Here is a 25,281-nt window from a genome sequence, read left to right on the forward strand (position 1 = left end):
ATGTATGCATATTTCCATTGGATAGTGCACCGGCACATCAACTACCCATTGTACATGAGTATTTTTCCAATGGATAGTGCACCAGCACATCCACTACTCATTGTACACCAGTATTTTTCCAATGGATAGTGCACCAGCACATCCACTACTCATTGTACACCAGTATTTTTCCAATGGATAGTGCACCAGCACATCCACTACTCATTGTACACCAGTATTTTTCCAATGGATAGTGCACCAGCACATGAACTACCCATTGTACACCAGTATTTTTCCAATGGATAGTGCACCAGCACATCCACCACCCATTGTACACCAGTATTTTTCCAATGGATAGTGCACCCGCACATCCACCACCCATTGTACACGAGTATTTTCCCAATGGATAGTGCACCAGCACATCCACCACTCATTGTACACGAGTATTTTTCCAATGGATAGGTACACCAGCACATCCACCACCCATTGTACACGAGTATTTTTCCAATGGATAGTGCACCAGCACATCAACTACCCATTGTACACGAATATTTTTCCAGTGGATGGTGCACCGGCATTTCAACTACCCATCGTACGCATGTACTTTTCGAGTGGACAGTGCACCGGAATAATAACTACCCATTGTACGCATGTATTTTTCCAGTGGTTAGTGCACCTTACCAGCATACCAACCCACTACCCCTTGTACGCTTGTATTTTTCTAGTGGATAGTGCACCGGCATACCAACTACCCAATGTACGCATGTATAGTATATTACCAGTAGATAGTGCACCGGCATATCAACTACCCATTGTACTCGTGTACATTGCCAGTGGACAGTGCACTGGCATACTGTATAACTACCCATTGAACGCATGTCTATTTCCAGTGGATAGTGCACCGGCATTACTACCCATTGTACTCGTGTACACTGCTAGTGGATAGTGCACTAGCATACTGTATAACTACCCACTGAACGCATGTATATTTCAAGTGGAGAGTAAAAGAGCAAATTAACTGCCTGTTAATTGCATATATGTGGATAGTGTACCAGCATAATTAACAATTCAATTCACCCGAGTACCTTTCCAGTGGATAATACACTGGTATAGTTAACTACATAATTTAAGCAAGCTAATAATAATCAATATTAATAATAATATGTCAATTGAATAATAAACTAGCATAGTTAAGTACCCCGGCATTGAGTAACGTATTTTTGCCCAATGGTTACTAAATCTGTATTATTTATATCTTACATTAAACATAGAATATTAAACATAAAAAATGTAGACTCCAATAGCGCAATGATATAACCCTTACCTGCCGAAGATATCTGAAACAAAAAAAATTACCAAATTAATAAAAAAATGTCAAAAAATATACTAAAAATTATATCATAAAATTTTTCAAGTGCTCATTCCCCAAAAATTTATGAACAGTAAAAAACAATAGGAAAATTGCAGAGAACCTAACCAATTAAAGGCTATTCTTTTTGCCACGGGCCTCAAAAACCTGAAAAAAAATATGGGGACGAAAGCGACAAAAATATAAGAATATTTAGTAATAGGAAAACAGGGGAAGGAAAAAACTAGAAAAGAATTCTGAGAGTGCAGACCTCTATCACGGTAGCTTATTTCCCAGAATCCATTCACCATTTCCAGTTCTTTACATAACAGCTTAAAATCCCTGCAAGTTTCATTACTTTACAATTGAATTGTGGCCGTATGGTTGATGACCGGAATTTGACCTTTACCTTTACCTTGACCTTCGACCTTAACAATTATTAATTGGCGTGAATTTCATACACTCAATCATGAACCAAATTTGAAGTCTCTGTGACTACGATGTCCAAACTCATGGTTGATTACGAGAATTGGAATTTTGCTTGACCGTAACATTGACCTTCTAAAATTCAATTGTTTTCCATCAATTTACTTATCACTTAATCCCTGGAAGTTTCATTTCGATTAAAATTGTGGTCAGGAAGCTGTTCACCAACACACACACACACACACACACACACACACACACACACACACACACACACACACACAAACAAGAGTTAAATCAAACAATCTCCTTCCAAATCCGTTGGCTTAGGTAATTAGTTTCACTGAATTAAATGCATACTAATTACAGAGTTCCTAAACAATGTGTATACAATCAGTGGAATTTCCGAAGCTCAAAATTTTTGCAATTTTGTTGTTGTTGAGCAGGTGGATATAAGTTTAGATTCATAGCTTATATATGAATGATGTACTTCAACGCTTCTATTGATTAATATTTTTTCATAATTTTTCAAATACATGTCATTCGTTATTTCTCTATTTCCTTTCTGCACTGGGCTGTTTTCCTTGTTGGGAGCCCCTGGGTTACGTTGTAGTTTGGTGGTAATAACAATCGTATCAATAATAACCTCTGTTTCCTTATTCTTAAATGTAAGTGACAATACTTAAATTTTCCTTGCACAAAAAGCTAGAAAAATATGTAAAGAGGCCTTTCCTAAACGTTTTGAACCATGTCTAAGTTCACTTTGTCGGTACAGTGTTATGATACAAACTACATAAATTGTTCAACAAAATTTCCAGCGCATAACTCAAACTCAACTTATACTTTGTTAATTATTGAGAACTTTAGCTTGTTTGCATAAATGTGCAAGATTTGAAACATCGACTTAGCTCTAAATTCTTTTCTTCAATTACATGCGCACCACATAGTCTAGCCTAATCTTTACACATTCTATCCTTTCCTCAAACACATGACAACACTTTAGATAACCGAAAAATTCTTCTTCACTCCAAGGGTTAATTACTACATTAATTGTTGAGTGGCTAATTAACACTTGGTAAGGGTAATGAGAATCTTTAGTTAAAGTAAGCAGCTCTTCTGAAGAACACTTCAAATTTAAAACATTGTTTTCTAGCCTTGAGCGGTGCCATAGCCTCTGTACCATAGTCTTCGACTGTCTTGGTTTACAGTTCTCTTGCTTGAGGATATCCTCAAGTATAAACCCCTTATTTGTTTTCCTCACTGGGCTATTTTACCAGTTTGAGCCCTTGGGATTATAGCATCATGCTTTTCCAATAAGGTTGTAGCTTAGCAAATAATAATGATAATAATAGCAATAATAATAATAATAATAATAATAATAATAATAATAATAATAATAATGATAATAACAATAATAATAATAATAATCTTTATCTAACATATCTAATATGTTTGCTATAACAGTATCTATAAAACAATATTTTTGCTTTAACATTATCAAAAAATCCTGATATATTCACTGTAACAACATCCACAATGCATAATATTTTTACCCCAACAATATCTAGCAGACATATTTATGCTCTAAAAATAACTAGCTGACATAATATTTCTGCTCTAGCAATAACTAGCAGATATAATATTTCTGCTTCAACAACCACTAGCAGACATATTTTTGCTCTAACAATATCCAGCAGACATAATATTTCTGTTCTAACAATATCTAGCCGCCATAGTATTTCTGCTCTAACACTATCTAGCAGACATAATATTTCTGCTCTAACAATATCTAGCAGATATACTATTTCTGTTCTGACAATATCTAGCCGCCATAGTATTTCTGCTCTAACACTATCTAGCAGACATAATATTTCTGTTCTAACAATATCTAGCAGATATACTATTTCTGTTCTAACAATATCTAGCAGCCAGAATATTTCTGTTCTAACAATATCTAGCAGACATAATATTTCTGCTCTAACAATAACTACAAGGCATAATATTTCTGCTCTAATGATATCTAGCAGACATATATCTGTTCTAACAATATCTATCAGCCATAATATTTCTGCTCTAACAATAACTACAAGGCATAATAGGCTATTTCTGCTCTAATGATATCTAGCAGACATATATCTGTTCTAACAATATCTAGCAGACATAATATTTCTGTTCTAACAATAACTACAAGGCATAATATTTCTGCTCTAATGATATCTAGCAGACATATATCTGTTCTAACAATATCTAGCAGACATAATATTTCTGTTCTAACAATAACTACAAGGCATAATATTTCTGCTCTAATGATATCTAGCAGACACATATCTGTTCTAACAATATCTAGCAGACATAATATTTCTGTTCTAACAATATCTAGCATACATAATATTTCTGTTCTAACAGTATCTAGCAGACATAATATTTCTATTCTTACATTATCTAGCAGACATAATATTTTTGTTCTTACAATATCTAGCAGACATATTTCTGTTCTAACAATATCTAGCAGACAAAATATTTCTTCTCTAACAATATCTAGCAGACATAATATTTCTGTTCTAACAATATCTAGCAGCCATAGTATTTCTGCTCTAACAATATCTAGCAGACATAATATTTCTGCTCTAACAATATCTAGCAGACATAATATTTATGTTCCAATAATATCTAGCAGACATAATATTTCTGCTCTAACAATATCTAGCAGATATAATATTTCTGTTCTAACAGTATCTAGTACACATAATATATCTATTCTAACAATATCTAGCAGACATAATATTTCTGCTCTAACAATAACTAGCAGCCAGAATATTTGTTCTAACAATATCCAGCAGACATATATCTGTTCTAACAATATCTAGCAGACATAATATTTCTGTTCTAACAATATCTAGCATACATAACATTTCTGTTCTAACAGTATCTAGCAGACATAATATTTCTGTTCTTACATTATCTAGCAGACATAATATTTTTGTTCTTACAATATCTAGCAGACATATTTCTGTTCTAACAATATCTAGCAGACATAATATTTCTGTTCTAACAATATCTAGCAGACATAATATTTCTGTTCTAACAATATCTAGCAGACATAATATTTCTGCTCTAACAATATCTAGCAGACATAGTATTTCTGTTCTAACAATATCTAGCAGCCATAGTATTTCTGCTCTAACAATATCTAGCAGACATAGTATTTCAGCTCTAACAGTATCTAGCAGACTTAATATTTCTGTTCTTACATTATCTAGCAGACATAATATTTCTGTTCTCACAATATGTAGCAGACATAATATTTCTGTTCTCACAATATCTAGCAGATATAATATTTCTGCTCTAACAGTATCTCGCACCCATAATATTTCTGCTCGAAAAATATCTAGCAGACATATTTCTGTTCTAACAGTATCTAGCAGACATAATATTTCTGCTCTAACAATATCTAGCAGACATAATATTTATATTCCAACAATATCTAGCAGACATAATATTTCTGTTCTAACTGTATCTGGCAGACAAAATGTTTCTGCTCTAACAATATCTAGCACACATATATCTGTTCTAACAATATCTAGCAGACATAATATTTCTGTTCTAACAGCATCTAGCACACATAATATTTCTAATCTGACAATACTTAGCATATGTAATATTTCTGTTCTAACAATACCTAGCAAATATAACATTTCTGTTATAACTGTATCTAGCAGACAATATATTTCTGCTCTAACAATATCTAGCACACATATATCTGTTCTAACAATATCTAGCAGATATAATATTTCTGTTTTAACAGTATCTAGTACACATAATATTTCTATTCTAACAATATCTAGCAGACATAAGATTTCTTCTCTAACAATAACTAGCAGACATAATATTTCAGTTCTAACAGTATCTAGCAGACATAATATTTCTTCTCTAACAATATCTAGCAGACATAATATTTCTGTTCTAACAATATCTAGCAGACATAATATTTCTGTTCTAACAATATCTAGCAGACATAATATTTCAGTTCTAACAGTATCTAGCAAACATAATATTTCTTCTCTAACAATATCTAGCAGACATAATATTTCTGTTCTAACAATATCTAGCAGACATAATATTTCTGTTCTAACAATATCTAGCAGACATAATATTTCTGTTCTAACAATATCTAGCAGACATAATATTTCTTCTCTAACAATAACTAGCAGACATATTTCAGTTCTAACAGTATCTAGCAGCCCGAATATTTCTGTTCTAACAATATCCAGCAGACATACATCTGTTCTAACAATATCTAGCGGACATAATATTTCTGTTCTAACAATATCTAGCATACATAACATTTCTGTTCTAACAGTATCTAGCAGACATAATATTTCTTTTCTTACATTATCTAGCAGACATAATATTTTTGTTCTTACAATATCTAGCAGACATATTTCTGTTCTAACAATATCTAGCAGACAAAATATTTCTGCTCTAACAATATCTAGCAGACATAATATTTCTGCTCTAACAATATCTAGCAAACAATAGTATTTCTGCTCTAACAGTATCTAGCAGACATAATATTTCTGTTCTTACATTATCTAGCAGACATAATATTTCTGTTCTCACAATATCTAGCAGATATAATATTTCTGCTCATCTCGCACCCATAATATTTCTGCTCGAAAAATATCTAGCAGACATATTTCTGTTCTAATAGTATCTAGCAGACATAATATTTCTGCTCTAACAATATCTAGCAGACATGATATTTACGTTCCAACAATATCTAGCAGACATAATATTTTTGCTCTAACAATATCTAGCAGATATAATATTTCTGTTCTAACTGTATCTAGCAGACAAAACATTTCTGCTCTAACAATATCTAGCATACATATATCTGTTCTAACAATATCTAGCAGACATAATATTTCTGTTCTAACAGCATCTAGCACACATAATATTTCTATTCTGACAATACTTAGCATACGTAATATTTCTGTTCTAACAATATCTAGCAGACATAATATTTCTGTTCTAACAATATCTAGCAGACATAATATTTCTTCTCTAACAATAACTAGCAGACATAATATTTCAGTTCTAACAGTATCTAGCAGCCAGAATATTTCTGTTCTAACAATATCCAACAGACATACATCTGTTCTAACAATATCTAGCGGACATAATATTTCTGTTCTAACAATATCTAGCATACACAACATTTCTGTTCTAACAGTATCTAGCAGACATAATATTTCTGTTCTTACATTATCTAGCAGACATAATATTTTTGTTCTTACAATATCTAGCAGACATATTTCTGTTCTAACAATATCTAGCAGACAAAATATTTCTGCTCTAACAATATCTAGCAGACATAATATTTCTGCTCTAACAATATCTAGCAAACAATAGTATTTCTGCTCTAACAGTATCTAGCAGACATAATATTTCTGTTCTTACATTATCTAGCAGACATAATATTTCTGTTCTCACAATATCTAGCAGATATAATATTTCTGCTCATCTCGCACCCATAATATTTCTGCTCGAAAAATATCTAGCAGACATATTTCTGTTCTAATAGTATCTAGCAGACATAATATTTCTGCTCTAACAATATCTAGCAGACATGATATTTACGTTCCAACAATATCTAGCAGACATAATATTTTTGCTCTAACAATATCTAGCAGATATAATATTTCTGTTCTAACTGTATCTAGCAGACAAAACATTTCTGCTCTAACAATATCTAGCATACATATATCTGTTCTAACAATATCTAGCAGACATAATATTTCTGTTCTAACAGCATCTAGCACACATAATATTTCTATTCTGACAATACTTAGCATACGTAATATTTCTGTTCTAACAATATCTAGCAGACATAATATTTCTTCTCTAACAATAACTAGCAGACATAATATTTCTTCTCTAACAATAACTAGCAGACATAATATTTCAGTTCTAACAGTATCTAGCAGCCAGAATATTTCTGTTCTAACAATATCCAACAGACATACATCTGTTCTAACAATATCTAGCGGACATAATATTTCTGTTCTAACAATATCTAGCATACACAACATTTCTGTTCTAACAGTATCTAGCAGACATAATATTTCTGTTCTTACATTATCTAGCAGACATAATATTTTTGTTCTTACAATATCTAGCAGACATATTTCTGTTCTAACAATATCTAGCAGACAAAATATTTCTGCTCTAACAATATCTAGCAGACATAATATTTCTGCTCTAACAATATCTAGCAAACAATAGTATTTCTGCTCTAACAGTATCTAGCAGACATAATATTTCTGTTCTTACATTATCTAGCAGACATAATATTTCTGTTCTCACAATATCTAGCAGATATAATATTTCTGCTCATCTCGCACCCATAATATTTCTGCTCGAAAAATATCTAGCAGACATATTTCTGTTCTAATAGTATCTAGCAGACATAATATTTCTGCTCTAACAATATCTAGCAGACATGATATTTACGTTCCAACAATATCTAGCAGACATAATATTTTTGCTCTAACAATATCTAGCAGATATAATAATTCTGTTCTAACTGTATCTAGCAGACAAAACATTTCTGCTCTAACAATATCTAGCATACATATATCTGTTCTAACAATATCTAGCAGACATAATATTTCTGTTCTAACAGCATCTAGCACACATAATATTTCTATTCTGACAATACTTAGCATACGTAATATTTCTGTTCTAACAATACCTAGCAGATATAATATTTCTGTTTTAACAGTATCTAGTACACATAATATTTCTATTCTAACAATATCTAGCAGACATAATATTTCTGCTCTAAAAATAACTAACAGCCAGAATATTTCTGTTCTAACAATATCCAGCAAACATATATCTGTTCTAACAATATCTAGCAGACATAATATTTCTGTTCTAACAATATCTAGCATACATAACATTTCTGTTCTAACAGTATCTAGCAGACATAATATTTCTGTTCTTACATTATCTAGCAGACATAATATTTCTGTTCTTACAATATCTAGCAGACATATTTCTGTTCTAACAATATCTAGCAGACATAATATTTCTGCTCTAACAATATCTAGCAGACATAATATTTCTGTTCTAAGAATATCTAGCAGCCATAGTATTTCTGCTCTAACAATATCTAGCAGACATAGTATTTCTGCTCTAACAATATCTAGCAGCCATATTATTTCTGCTCTAGCAATATCTACCAGAAATATATCTGTTCTAACAGTATCTAGCAGACAAAATATTTCTGTTCTAACAATATCTAGCAGACATATATCTGTTCAAACAATATCTAGCAGCCATAGTATTTCTGCTCTAATAATATCTGTTCTAACAATATCTAACAGCCATAATATTTATGTTCTAACAATATCTAGCAGACATAATTTTTCTGTTCTAACAGTATCTAGCTGACATAATATTTCTGTTCTAACAATATCTAGCAGATATATTTCTGTTCTAACAGTATCTAGCAGACATAATATTTCTGTTCTAACAGTATTTGGCAGACATATATCTGTTCTAACAATATCTAACACCCATAATATTTCTGCTCTAACAATATATGTAAATCATGATATATTAGCTCTAAATAATATCTAGATAGCATGATATATTCCCTCTAATAATATCTAGCAAAGATAATATTTTAGCTCTTACAATATCTAGAAAGTATAATATTTTAACAACTACCAAGCAAAATTATTTTTGCTCTAACAATAAATATCAAGCATAATATATTTGTTTGAACAAAATCTAGCAAGCATAATATTTTAGCTACATCAAAATCTACTAAGCTTGTTTTGTGCCCTAACAAAATCTAGCGAGCATAACATTTCTATTTTAAAATTATCGAACAAGCATGGTATTTTTCCTCTTATAAAATCTAGCAATTATATTTTTGCTTTAACAAAATCTGGCTAGTATAATATTTTTGGCCAGACAATATCTTTAAAATTATATTTTTCCTCCAACAATAATTAGAGAGCATAATACATTCACTCTAACAATATATATCAAGCATAACATTCTTGCTCTAGCAAAACCTAGCAAGCATATTTCTGCTCTAACAATATCTAGCTGGCATATTTTGCTTTATCATTATCTATAAAGATTAGAATTTTCGTTCTAACAATATCTAAAAAGCATAATGTTTTTGCTCAAAAAATATCTAGAAATCATATTTTACTCTAAAAATATCTATAAAACAATATGTTTTCTCTAACAACATCTAAAAAAGTATATTTTAGTTCTAACAATTTGTAACAAGCATAATATTTTCGCTCTAACAATACCTATTAAGCATAATAATATTTTTGCTATATCAATATCTTGAAAGCATATTTTCGCTCTAACAATATCTAACCAGCATAATATTTTCGCTCTAACAATATCTTGAAAGCATAATATTTTCTCTCTAACAATATCTTGAAAGCATAATATTTTCGCTCTAACAATATCTAACCAGCATAATATTTTCGCTCTAACAAGATCTAGTAAGCATAATATTTTCGCTGTTACAATAACTAGAAAGCATAATATTTTCACTCTAACAATATCTAACAAGCATAGTATTTTCACTCTAAAAATATCTAGAAAGCATCAGATTTTGTTCTAACAAGATCAAGAAAGCATAATACTTTAGCTCTAACAAAATCTAGAGAGCATAATATTTTTTCTCTGACAATATCTAGAAAGCATAATATTTTCGCTCTGACAATATCTAGAGAACATAATATTTTTGCTCTAACAATATCTAGAAAACAATATTTTCTCTCTAACAACATATAGAAAGCATAATATTTTTGCTCTAACAAAATCTAGAAAGCATAATATTTTTGCTCTAACAATATCTATAAAGCATATTTTTGCTCTAACAATATCTAGAAAGCATAATATTTTCGCTCTAACAATATCTAGAAAACAATATTTTTGCTCTAACAATATATAGAAAGCATATTTTCGCTCTAACAATATATAGATAGCATCTAGAAAGCATAATATTTTTGCTCTAACAATATCTGAAAAGCATATTTTTGCTTTAACAATATCTATAAAGCATATTTTTGCTCTAACAATATCTAGAAAGCATAATATTTTCGCTCTAACAATATCTAGAAAGCATAATATTTTCGCTCTAACAATATCTAACAAGCATAATATTTTCGCTCCAACAATATCCAGAAAACATATTTTTGTTCTAACAATATCTAGAAAACATATTTTCGTTCTAACAATATCTAAGAAGCATATCTTCGCTGTAACAATATCTTGAAAGCATAATATTTTCGCTCTAACAATATCTAGATCGCATAATATTTTTTCCCTAAAAATATCTAGAAAGTATAATATTTTCGCTCCAACAATATCTAGAAAGCATATTTTCACTCTAACAATATCTAGAAAACATAATATTTTCAGTCTAACAATATCTAACAAGCATATTTTCGCTCTAACAATATCTTGAAAGCATATTTTCGCTCTAACAATATCTAGAAAGCATAATATTTTCACTCTAACAATATCTAGAAAACATAATATTTTCGTTCTAACAATATCTAACAAGCATATTTTCGCTCTAACAATATCTAGAAAGCATAATATTTTCGTTCTAACAATATCTAACAAGCATATTTTCGCTCTAACAATATCTTGAGAGCATAATCTTTTCGCTATAACAATATCTAGAATGCATAATATTTTTGCTCTAACAATATCTAACAAGCATATTTTCGCTCTAACAATATCTAGAAAGCATAATATTTTCGCTTGAACAATATCTAGAAAGTATAATATTTTCACTCTAGCTATATCTAGAAAACATAACATTTTCGTTCTAACAATTTCTAGAAAGCATAATATTTTCGCTCTAACAATATCTAGAAAGCATAACATTTTCACTAACAATATCTAGAAAGCATAATATTTTCGTTCCAACAATATCTCTAAAGCATAATATTTTCGCTCTTACAATATCTAACAAGAATATTTTCCCTCTAACAATATCTAGAAAGCATATTATTTTCGCTCTTACAATATCTAACAAGCATAATATTTTCTCTCCAACAATATCCAGAAAACATATTTTCGCTCTTAATATTCAACAAGCATAATATTTTCGCTCTAAAATATCTAGAAAACATAATATTTTCGTTTTAACAATATCTAGAAAACATAATATTTTCGTTCTAACAATATCCAACAAGCATAATATTTTCGCTCTAACAATATCTTGAAAACATAATATTTTCACTCTAACAATATCTTGAAAGCATAATATTTTCGCTCTAACAATATCTTGAAAGCATAATATTTTCGCTCTAACAATATCTTGAAAGCATAATATTTTCTCTCTAACAATATCTTGAAAGCATAATATTTTCACTCTAACAATATCTAGAAAGCATAATATTTTCGCTCTAACAATCTTTACAAAGCATAATATTTTCGCTCAAACAATATCTTGAAAGCATAATATTTTCTCTCTAACAATATCTTGAAAGCATAATATTTTCGCTCTAACAATATCTTGAAAGCATAATATTTTCACTCTAACAATATCTAGAAAGCATAATATTTTCGCTCTAACAATCTTTACAAAGCATAATATTTTCGCTCAAACAATATCTAGCAAGTATAATGTTTTGCCCTAGCAATGCGTATAAATTATTATATTAGCTTTAAAAATATTTATCAAGCATAATATTTTCCCTTAAGAAACTAGCCTTCCTCTTTATGTAGTGGCAACACTTACATGATTACAATATGAATTAAATAATGTTAAAAAGTCACAATAATTCCTTAAAAGCAATTATATGCAGGCACTAATAACTATCATTAAAATGTTGTGTAATATATGTCACGGGCTAAATTCCAAAAATTCAATGCCATAGAAATATATCAGTATATCAAAACTGGAACTAATTGTATGAAATCTATGCTAAAGAAGAAAAGGTTCCTAACATGAAATGTAAATTAGAATTACACATTAAGCATAACAATCGTGTCCTGTCAAACATTTATCTAGGAAAGGGATATACTTTAATAACTTCGGTTAACATTGTCATGTAGATATAACTTAGGCCTATTTTATTAGTATTTTAAAAGATACCTTAAAGTTATATGTATATGAGATCACAAGCCGAATTAATTTTGATATATCTCATATCTTCCCTAGTGCAAAAGCAACGTTCCAAGTAGTCTGTTTCACATCGACTGAAAGAAATATAAGGAAAATCTTTATTTTGTAAAGTACAAGCTTAACTCCAATTGTAATTTTGGGTACTCAGCCTTGTAAGAGACTCTTTCGTTCCCTCTTAAATGATAATAAGGCTGACGTAAATAACCAGTTTGTAATTTTAAACACGGCTATTACATTATAAAAAAAAATCCAGGCACATTTTTTCATTACTTGCCAAGCTAAAACCCTAGTTGCAAACACAGGATGCTACAAGCCCAAGGGCTCCAACAGGGTAAAGTCTATAGAATACGAGGTCTACCCACGCGCAGGTAAATTGGGGGTTAGCGGGGATTAGAGGGGTAAACGTTAAGTGGGGGTAAGTTTCGTGACGTCACAGAGCTCCATTGGCCCGCGAAAGAGTACCATTCAGCATTAGCTTGCTTTGCAAAAGTTCAGTTTTCTTCATTATCCCGTTGAAAATAACATTTCTATTTCAGAAAAAAATTAATATTATAAGCTATTTTGATGACTAAATTTCGTTACAAAATACTTCCTGTGAGAAAGTTTTTAAGGAAAATGGTTTAAAAAGTCGCATATCAGAAAAGAACAAATATTATCCAAATCCTTTATGGAAATATTGTTTCACCAAATGTACAATTAAGCAATGTGCATGCATATTTAGATACATTTCTAAACTAATCATTTACTAATGACTCAAAACTAAATCTTAAAAATATCTATTAAAATAAAGTTGTACAAACACATAATAGAAATAAGTGATCATGATTATTACATTTTACAATCTTCTAACTTTAATAGTTATTTTCCTTGCAGAAGTTATTTCTTTTAGTTAATATTATTATTCTAAAAATATTTCGTCAACGAACAAAATAAGTGACTAAAAGTGGTAATCCCATTTTATTAGGAATATCTAATGCTATTTTTTACTACTCTGTGATAACTTTTATTTTTTTTGTTTTCAATATTCTTTATCGGATCAGTAAATTCTTATGATGCCTTCACTAATTCCTTATTTGCTGAGCTAATTATACCTGCCCACGAATCGTCCCCCTTTAATACAAATTTGTGCATAGGGAAACTTGAGGGCAATGGAACCGGCGAAACAGTCTAGACCTTTCTATTTTGCATCATCCATATGTCCAATTATCAACTTCCCCTATACTTTTGTAACATCATTTCCTTCACCGTCGCATTCATCGGGCAGACAAAATATCATCGCATATAGCCTTAGATCACGTTGTAGCGATTTTTCATCTTTATCTTGAGAGAGAGAGAGAGAGAGAGAGAGAGAGAGAGAGAGAGAGAGAGAGAGAGAGAGAGAGAGAGAGAGAGAGATTATTATCAAGAATATAAAAGGTTCTAGCTGTTAAGTTATCTATTTTGCAATTGGGATCTGTATTATATTTTGACCTTATAAGGTAACTGTCTTTCTCTAATAGATACTATTTAACTGTATCTAACGCTAGGTGCTGATAGCAGACTTCCATTTATCACAAAAAGGTAAGGAAATGTTCAAGTCCATCTTGATTCATTCTATAAGTCAATAAAATGATTTATTAAATATAATTTTCTCCTTTTTAACAATATTGGCAAAGATTCACAAGAAACTGCCAATCCTATTTGGAATGAATAAAGACAATTATTTCCCATTAGCTTCAATGATTTTACTCGGTGTCTTGCAATTGATGAAATCATCCTGATTTTGTAAGATCAACCCGTATTAATTTCTGAACATCTTTGTATCGTACGGAACTCCAGAGATAAATTGACTTATTTCTTCCCAATGCTTATCTAAAAATAATCTTTTGCTACAGAAATATTTAAGCGATTTCGTAATTGTTTCTAATATCAATTGTACAGCTAATTTTACATTCATACGCTGAAAGCCACTGACATTTATATGTTTCTCCAAATTTATGTGATATTTTCAGATCACCTTTACATTATAAGTTCCCTTAGCGAAGAGCAGTGGACAAAATCACCGTCACTTTGCTGAAAGCCATTATCAAAGAAATTGTTTCTTATTAGTCTCATGAGATGTGGAGCATCAGCAAAGACACAAACAACGCGATCGGTGATGCTGGATTTTCAATCATCGAATTATGCACAATTATGCTTAGAGATTTCCATAGACTACCGTTGGTAGGACCTAGGTCGTTAAATATAAACATTACAGGAAAACTCGCTAGTTCTATCTAAATGATAGTATAATTTTTAGAGCACAAAGAGTATCTGAATCTTAGTCATAACTACATTTTTAGGCAATGCTGCCTTCATCAAATCATTAGGTGGAAACACGCTCAAAATTATTTGTGATTTGTCTTTAAATAATTTGATAACGGTCTTTAAAATTTATGGTTCGACATCCAACATATACTAACACAACTATTTAACGTAGAAATGGAAGAAAGATTGAAATATTGAACATCAGCTTCCTTGTAAGCAAACTGTAAAATAGTAAATACCGGAAAACAAAGGCTGGTAAATCAGACCACGGGGCGGTGTGACGTCATCAATAACCGCATGGCTAGCCTGCGCAGTAGAGAACACAGTTTGGGCCGCTGATGGGTAGAATTGAAAGAAAATATAAAATATATTAAGATCACTAACAACTTTAATAACATATCAGTTATATATAAGCTATGAAACGAGACTTCTGCAAACCTGTTAAACAGAAAAGCATTTCCAATAAGTTTGAACTTTTGAAGTTCCACTGACTCAACCCCCGAATTAACCAGATCTAGATTACAGCGTAGTGGTGAGGCTTGTACTACATACAAGATGATACAGCCTATGAAAATCTGAATGCAAACGATGGTCATAAATCTAAAATCAAATCTTATGCAACATACACAAAGAACTAACAGATTGATGGTGCCGAAGAATATCCTAATCACAGATAAATAATTTCGTAGACAGCAATTTTTCATCCAAATAATAAAGATGAAAGAACGAAGGTGGCAGCTAAATAGGAGAACAATAATATCATTATTAGCTAAGCTACAACCCCAGTTGGCAAAGCAGGATGCTATAAGCCCAAAGATTCTAACAGGGAAAATAGCCCAGTGAGGAGAGGAAATGTGGAAACAGGTAGAATAGTGTGCCTGGGTGTACCCTCAAACAAGAGAACTCGAAACCGAGACAGTGGAAGACCATGGCACAAAAGCTATGGCGCTACCAAAGACTAGAGAACAATAGTTTGATTTTGAGGTGTCCTTCTCCTAGAAATGCTGTTTACCATAGCTAAAGTCTCTTCTACCCTTAACACGTGGAAAATACCCACTGAACAATTACTGTGCAGTAATTAACTCCTGGAGTAAAGAAGAATTTTTCGGTTATCTTAATGTTGTCAGGTGTATGAGGAAAGAGGAGAATGCGCAAAGAATAGGCCATACTATTTGGTGTATCTATAGGCAAAGAAAAATGAGCCGTAACCAGGAAGGGATCTAATGTAATACTATCTGGCCAGTCAAAGGACCTCCGCCAGGGCCGATTATTTCTCAGCTTTTTGGGCAGATTTTGAACTACTCATCCATGACCTTCACCTTACAAAATTTAATAATGTCCAGCACTTTACATAGCTTCAAACCCCTGAAAGTTTCATTACTTTACGATTAAACTTGTGGCCGTATGGTTGAAGACCGGAATTTGACCTTTTGCTTGACCTTGACCTTGGAATCGACCTTGACCTTCGACCTTAACATGTATTAACTGGCGTGGATTTTCGTACACTCAAATATGAACCTGGTTTGAAGTCTTTGTGATAACAACGTCCAAACTTATGACTGATTACATGAATTGGACATTTTGCTTGACCTGGACCTTCCAAAATTTAATCATTTCCAGCTTTTTACATAACAGTTGATTCCTGCAAGTTTTATTAGTTATGATTAAAATTTTGGCCAGGAAACTGTTCACAAACACACACACAAACAGGGGATAAAACATAACCTCCTTCCAGCTTCGTTTGCGGAGGTAATGAAGCAAAGCATTTCCTCAGGATAGATTGATCACCAAAAAGCTTTTAAAGACTTTCTCAATATGGCAATTGTGTGTGAAATTGAACTAGAGGCAGACCGGGAGTGTTTCTCAAAGGTAAATTTGCCATACAAATCGGATCCTAGTTTTCTAATGAGTTGTTATATAGTTGAGAGACATTGTTAATGCAACGATCTGGATGGTGTGAGCCACTGTTCTTGACATACAATCATACTTTTTTGACAGGGTTCAATTTCATCCCGAATAATTTGCGCCATTGACTAATTATAGCTAGGTCTCACCCTTTAAATTACACACATAATCAACACCATTCAAACCAAGCATGGCAAAATTTAAACAATATAGGAAAGAGCCAACTCTTACAAATGCCCCTATATATAACTGATGTAATCATTCTCCATGAAATGAACTCTGTATACGTCACATACATTACTTACGCTCCCAATGAGATCATTCATAACAATGAGACCTTGAGACTTTCAACAGCATTTGCACAAACTAAAATAAGACAAGAGGGTATTTAGGTTTAGTCACGTAACTGAACCAACTGCAGAATCTTCAAAAGAACGAAAGAAGAATCTTCAGTGAGAATTAATCATAACTACTTACCTATCTTCAATATGTTGATAAGATCTTGCTGAAGGGCTCTCGTTGAAAAAATAAAGATGAACAACTCATTAAGAACTGCCCTGGAGGAGAAAAAAAAAGAGAAATGTTAATTTTTTACATATGAATCATTCAAATATTTTAAAAGAATTACTTATGATAGCAATATTTATACCGCTGAAAAAAGTTTTTGTCAAAAATGAATATTGGCAACCGTTCAAAAATAACTAAGGTAACTCGTCATGTATCTTCTAAATACAGTACCCGCCTTTCTGTACTAGCAAGTTTATAAGTTTGTCCCTGTAAAATTTTTATGTAAAACTTTGGACACTTATTGTGCCCTCACCATGGGCCCTTGCCTTACGCTTTGAAAAGCCTGGACCTAAAATACATATGAATGAGTATATCATGAACCATAGGCCCTTTAGATGAGATTGTCCAAGATTTCTTTTATATTCCCATACAAAGAGTTTGAACCTAGGGCCAAGGGGGCCACGGAGTTAACAAAATTGTATCTAGTATACATAAAAAAAGATTTCATAGTAATTTTGTCATTTCCGAGAGAGTTGCTCTTAAAATTATATCGTATGACTCATCCTGTTTTCAGGGTATTCAACTATTTTACAGTTAACGGGTGAATGTGTCAGTGGTGCATGTTGTTCATCCTTAAAAGTCCTCCCCTGTTCGTGGAAACCACTTAATATTGAATGAATATATAAACAAATTGTTATTATTATTATTATTATTATATATAAGGTATATATATATAATATATATATATATATATATATATATATATATAGAGAGAGAGAGAGAGAGAGAGAGAGAGAGAGAGAGAGAGAGAGAGAGAGAGAGAGAGAGAGAGAGAGAGAGAATAACTTCACAGAATTATTTTTTTCCCTGAAGCTGATTGATCACCCGTTATCATCCGGCTGCTCGTTCAAATAGACTTAAAGCTATTATCTGTAGACTAATATATACTGTGTGTATATATATATATATATATATATATATATATATATATATATATATATATATATGTGTGTGTGTGTGTGTGTGTGTGTGTGTATATATATATATATATATATATATATATATATATATATATATATATATATATATATATATATATATATTTCAGTTTATAACGAAACACTCAAACCTGTGTGTGAGACCGCGCATATAAAGCACCAAACTATCAAAATTAACGATCTTGAGCTCTAAGGTCTACTTGAACAATCAACCGGACAGCAACAGGGTAAGACCAATCAGCCTAGATGTAAAATGCTGCCGAACAGAAAATATTTCCTTCACAATTTTGAAAAAGAAACTATGCTGGTGTCAGATTTTTTGGTTATTTTAAAGAAAAACTAAGTAGAAGAAAAAAAAACTTAATAAACACTCCATAGTGCGATCCACCTGGAAAGAATCCACATTTATCAGCCCTAGGTCTACCTTACTTGCACCGTGGATTTAAAGGAAATCTAACATTTATACACTACCAAAGTTTGGGCCTCAAGTAAGATGGGAAAATCACAAAACTATATGAATGAATATTTCGAATAAACCTTAACAAGACATAAATACAGCATCAATCGCCATCTCGGCCTAATGAAATATGAACGGTAATCAATATTTCCCTCGCATGAAAACCGATACTTTTAAATCAGTTTCTGTACAAATTGTGAATCTTGACTACAGAATTTTTTTTTCGATATCATTGGTTTCTTTGAGTTTAACTTTAACAAGGAAATAATCATATAGGCTCTTATAATGCATACAAAAAAAAAAAGTAAATGTAGTGCATATCTTAATGGCCACTCATGAATGGCAGAGGCAAGTGACAGACATTGCAATATCTAGCAGGATATTGCCCTAAAAACTGACCATATATACTGATCAGCGCCCCAGGCCCCTCTACACCCAAACTAGGACAGAGAGCCAAGCAATGGCTGCTGGTGACTCAGCAGATAGACCAGCCTAAGGCCCCTCTACACCCAAGCTACGACCGAAAGCCAAGTAATGGCTCAGCAGATAGACCTATTGGCTCCCCCAAAGCCCCACCCTTAGCTCACAAGGACGGTGAAGTTGCAGCGACCAAAGGAACTAACAAATTTGAGCAGGACTCGAACTTAAGTCTGGCGATCACCATTATCATTATTATTATTAATTGCTAAGCTACAACCCTCGCTGGGAAAGCAGAATTCTATAGGCCCAGGAGCTCCAACAGGGAAAATAGCCTAGTGAAGAAAGGAAAGAAGGAAAAAATAAATATTTAAGAATATAATTAAAATAAATATCTCTTATATAAACTATAAAAACTTTAACAAAACAAGAAGAAGAGAAATGAGATAGAATGGTGTGCCCGAGCGTGCCCTCAAGCAAGAGAACTCTAACCCAAGATAGTGGAAGAACATGGTACAGAGGCTATGACACTACCCAAGACAAGAGAACAATGGTTGGATTTTGGAGTGTCCTTCTCCTAGAAGAGCTGCTTACCACAGCTAAAGAGTCTTTTCTACCCTTTCCAAGAGGAAAATAGCCACTGAACAATTACAGTGCAGTAGTTAGCCCCTTTGATGAAGAAGAATTGTTTGGTAATATCAGTGTTGTCAGGTGTATATGGACAGAAGAGAATCTGTAAAGAATAAGCCAGATTATTCGGTGTATGTGTAGGAAAAGGGAAAATGAACCGTAACCAGAGAGAAGGATCCAATGTAGTAACGTCAGGGAAGTTACTAAATAGGCCACCAAAACCCACAAACATTTAGTGGCTCATTAATATGTACCGATAGGCTTACTTTTGAGTCATAAAAAAAAAAAACTTAATTGTTCTTTACTTTAATGTAGCCTACTTTTCAGTGTGTGATTATGTCCTCTGAGATTTTATCCGTGGGGATTATGCCCTGTGGGTTTTTGTCCGTGGGGATTATGACTTGTGGGATTTTGTCTATGGGGATTATGCCCTGAGGGATTTTGTCCGTGAGGATTATGCTCTGTGGGATTTAGTCCGTGGGGATTACGCCCTGTAAGCTTTTGTCCGTGGGTATTGTGCCCTGTGGGATTTTGTCCGTAGGGATTTTGTCCATGAGGATTATGCCTTGTAGGATCTAGTCCGTGGGGATTAAGCCCTGAGGGATTTTGTCCGTAAGGATTTTGTCCATGAGGATTATGCCTTGTAGGATTTAGTCCGTGGGGATTAAGCCCTGTGGGATTTTGTCCGTAGGGATTTTGTCCATGAGGATTATGCCTTGTAGGATTTAGTCCGTGGGGATTAAGCATTGTGGGATTTTGTCCGTAGGGATTTTTGTCCATGAGGATTATGCCTTGTAGGATTTAGTCCATGGGGATTAAGCCCTGTGGGATTTTGTCCGTAGGGATTTTGTCCATGAGGATTATGCCTTGTAGGATCTAGTTCGTGGGGATTAAGCCCTGTGAGATTTTGTCAGCGAGGATTATGGCCTGTGTTATTTTATCCGTGGGGATTATGCCCTGTGGAAGTTGTCCTGTGGGATTTTGTCCGTGTAGATTACGTCCTGTGGGATTTTGTCCGTGTAGATTACGTCCTGTGGGATTTTGTCCGTGTAGATTACGTCCTGTGGGATTTTGCCCGCATACCGATAAATACCTTAAAATACATAGACCCTGCTTAAACTGAGGAAGCCTTGTGATGGCAATAATCGTAGCTGTTTAATTCAAACGGAATTATTCACCTAGGCCTACTGCAAACAACTTTCCCTGAGGATATGATACATGTGATGCTTCATAAAATTTTACAGAAATAGGTAACAATCCCTCTACGAATCACGAGAGCTTGTGCCGATGTAGCAGGAAATCCCCCCCCCCCCACCAGACTGAAATTTCACCCCCAACCCCCTGGAAAATTAGCCTAAAATCGATTATAAGCCTAGGATCGATTTTCCCCCGGGAAAGCAGCCTGGGACTGAGGACTTTTTTTCCCCTGTAGGCCAACCCCCCCCCCTCATAGAAGCTATTTTAATGAATTACAATCAACGGTAAATTTGACAAAATATGATTTTTTTTCTACACCATTATCATAATCGTTTATGTAGTCAGGTAATTTGATGGCACTTATAGTACTAATAATGTGTTGAATTTATAGGGCCGATTGTAAGTTGGCAGCATATATGTTAAACATATCCGTCATTATCCATAGTTGCTGGTACTATGTCATTATTGTCTATGTTGGAGTTAAAAGCAGTTTCAGACAGTACAATGGTGATGCCTTATTATATTTGTCGTAATCAGATCATCAGAATTATTGTAAAAAAAAAAAGTCTTTATTTGAGGGTTAGATAGGAAGTACTTAAAAACCAATTGGTAAGTGAGCTCCTTCATATCCTGACGTAGCTGTTTCCACTGCCACTGCTTGGAAAACTGTGAAGCATGTTGGCACCAAAACTAGAAGGAAATCAGATGAAATGATAGCGATTGTCAACAGTCCTGGTGATTCTAGTTTTGTTGTCATGATATTTATCCTGTGTGGCAGGCAACAGTTGCTACACGTCGTCATAGCCATACGCTTATAACTGCAAAGTGAGGTGAGGGGAATCTTGGCCCAGAGGGGGGAATATTATCCAGGGATGAAATTCCCCCAGGATACTATATATCCTGAGCCATATTTACCCGGGGGTGGGGGTCGGAAGGGGGGAGGTTCAAACGGGGGGGGAGGGGGGGGGGGGGAATTCGACCTCGGGGGGGAGGGGGGGAATTCGACCTCGGGGGGTGGGGGGCAGATCGTTACACCGGCACCCAGTTCCAAACTGAAATCGTGCTGAGGTAATAACACATCGAACATGTTAATGTTACGCAATTATAAAAACATTCGGATACTCGGGTATTATTGGGTGATAAGATACTATGTAACTAACAAGTAAAAGCGCCTATTCATGAAAAATGAATATTGCACCTGGAGACTCCGATATGAATGCTTGTCATTACTGATATAGAACATATTCACATCAAGTTATACGACAGGCATTACCTTTAAATTTTACATTAAAATCACTTCTCTTTCTCCCAATTACCTTCACCCCCCCCCCCTTACTATTCCTCTTTATAAACTGAATAGCTCCCCAGGACTTCGCTCTATGTATATGGCCCAAATCGTTAATTAAAAGCAACAAGTTACGGTAATCCAATAAAACTGTAATGGAAATGAAGAATCGACAGGATTTCCCTACAATCGTAATTTATGATTGCCCTGTTGTAATTGTCAAATCTTACTATGTTGTAACCTTGTAGGGAGCCTGTAGGTACATGTCATTCATTGTTGCAGGTTGCTTGGCTGTTCATGGCAGACACTAGCTCTTTATTTGTTTTGACACCACACACTTGAAACTTAATATTTTACAATAGGGAATATACGATGTTACTGTCATTTGACTAGGCCTACCCATGTGTGGCTAAAAATGGCATGCATTCTATATAAAAGGACTAGGCCTAAGCCTAGGTTAATGGGTATGAGAATTCTAACACCGGTAGGCCTAGGCCTAGACAAGCGGGTGGCCCTCATTACAATGATCATCAGCAAAGTTGCAACCCCATTCTGAAACGCATGATGCTGTAACCCAAGCTAAGCAGCCAAACACAGATAGCATATGACAGAACCAGAAACAGTTTAGGGTCTTAACCTAAACATGGGGAGCATACCTTACTACAAAATGTGGGGCTCGGTTTTGATTTATACAACCATTTGAAAAAAATATTAACATCCCGTATACACTTGATTAGTTGATAATCACTCTGTATCCTTATTCCAACTAACCATACTGGATTCCAACTAACCATACTGGATCATCAACAATGGCCACATTAGTTAACTTGCACCAAGGAAAACTGCCATCTACTGCAATCAACATTACCAATCAACTACGGACGATCAGATCATATTTTTGTACATTAACTCACCTTAAGCAATTTTTCATCAGGAGTAAACAAGAATTCTAGTGTCTATATGAAGAAAAAATTAATGAAACAAGCACGTCGGTGAAGAGAAAATAACAGAGGACTCGAATGCGACCACGCACAACAACTGTTGCTTAGTAACTGAAGCAGTGTTGCCAACTTGCCAGATGAGTTAGTCCGTTAGTCTAAAAATCCCCCAAACTCGTGATAAAAAAATCCCCAAAACAACCTAAAAATTCCAATTTCCACAAATATATTCTCTTTTGTCTTAATCATGTAGACTTTACTGATATAGAAATTACTCAATATACTTCATATAAGCACAAGCAAACTAATTGCAACAATATAAAGGTTTACTCATCTTTGTGTCTTCATAGAAATTTGTACAGAATATCCCCATCAGACATCCAAAATTCCCAAATCTAGGGATAAATCTCCACATCTGGCAACACTGAACTGAACTCCTGAGTGACTCAGTGACTCTCGAGTCTTAACTCACAACTTCGCGAGTCATTAGACAGGAAGACGCTGAAACTGTTTAAGAAAATATTGGCTCATCAATCAAACAAATGAAATATTAGTAGGACAACTAGAATTTATGTTGCTTTACAGCTTATTTTCCGTATTTGCACAACCCGCCATGCGTCCTGCAAGGTTCTGCCCATTTTCAACTGTCTTTATATCACCACAATTGACGACGAAAATGCTTCGCAATGACACGCAATTCCAGGCAGCCGATTAAACTGGAAACATTTACTTTACTTTCAAAACAATCTTACCACCTCGCGTAGAGGAGTCAACGAAAAACGTGTAAAACACTATTTCTTTTTCTTTTAGATTGCTTGACCCTTCCCAGCCAGACACGATTAAGAACTGATATTACGGAATGATAGAAGTATTCCGAATCAAAGAATATAGATATCAAACACAATAAATGCCTTTACTGTCTTTGTGGAGCAAATGTTTTTATGTTGACCAGGCTGACATGAGTCTTTTTATAGTTTATATATGACATATCTGTTATTGACGTTGTTAATAGTTTATATAGGACATATCTGTTTTGGCGTTGTTACTGTTTATAGAATGGTTTATTGTTAATTTATACTCATCATTTATTTATTTCCTTATTTCCTTTCTTCACTGGGCTATTTTTCCCTATTACAGCCCTTGCCCTTGGGCTTATAGCATCTTGCTTTTCCAACTAGGGTTGTAGCTTGGCTAGTAATAATAATTAAGCCATAACCACACCCCTCCGCCGCGTTTCATTTGACAACAAATACAAATATATGAAATACATAAATTTAAATTCACGATAATCTCGCTCTGCTTTTAGTCAGCTATTTATGATTTCATAATCAAGACTAATGTCGGACCATGAAGTTCACAACCATAAGAAACATGCAATATCGATGATAGAAAAGTATTTCTTACATTTGTAACGTGAATATTCGTAATTCATGTATTTACCAACATATACTGAACATCATCTATCAACTTAAATCTTTAACATCCTGTTTTGAATCATAATTTTACTATTATAGATAAAGTTATTATAGATGAGGTTTGTAGCCATAGACATAGGCCTACCATTTATTTTTGTGAATACAGTTTAGGCCTACAGTCAGTTATTTACATTTACAACCATGCTTGCAAAAGCAAGACATTATAAGCACAAGGGTTCCAACAGAAAAATTGCCCAATGTGAAGAGGAAATAAACAGAATAAATAAGAGCTAAATGCCTCTTTTAAA

The 25,281-nt window shown here is 33.4% G+C and overlaps 1 long non-coding RNA gene across 1 annotated transcript; it reads right to left on the reverse strand.

The window, feature by feature from the left end:
- Positions 1 to 745: 745 nt before the first annotated feature.
- LOC137657114 (uncharacterized) lies at positions 746 to 23,654 on the reverse strand. Its single transcript, XR_011047112.1, has 3 exons — positions 23,535 to 23,654; positions 17,607 to 17,686; positions 746 to 1,316 (listed from the first exon to the last, which is right to left on the reverse strand). It is a non-coding gene; the product is annotated as an uncharacterized lncRNA (long non-coding RNA).
- Between the last annotated feature and the right edge of the window lie 1,627 nt (positions 23,655 to 25,281).

Source organism: Palaemon carinicauda, chromosome 18 (assembly GCF_036898095.1).
Source record: "Palaemon carinicauda isolate YSFRI2023 chromosome 18, ASM3689809v2, whole genome shotgun sequence".
Lineage (NCBI taxonomy): Eukaryota > Metazoa > Arthropoda > Malacostraca > Decapoda > Palaemonidae > Palaemon > Palaemon carinicauda.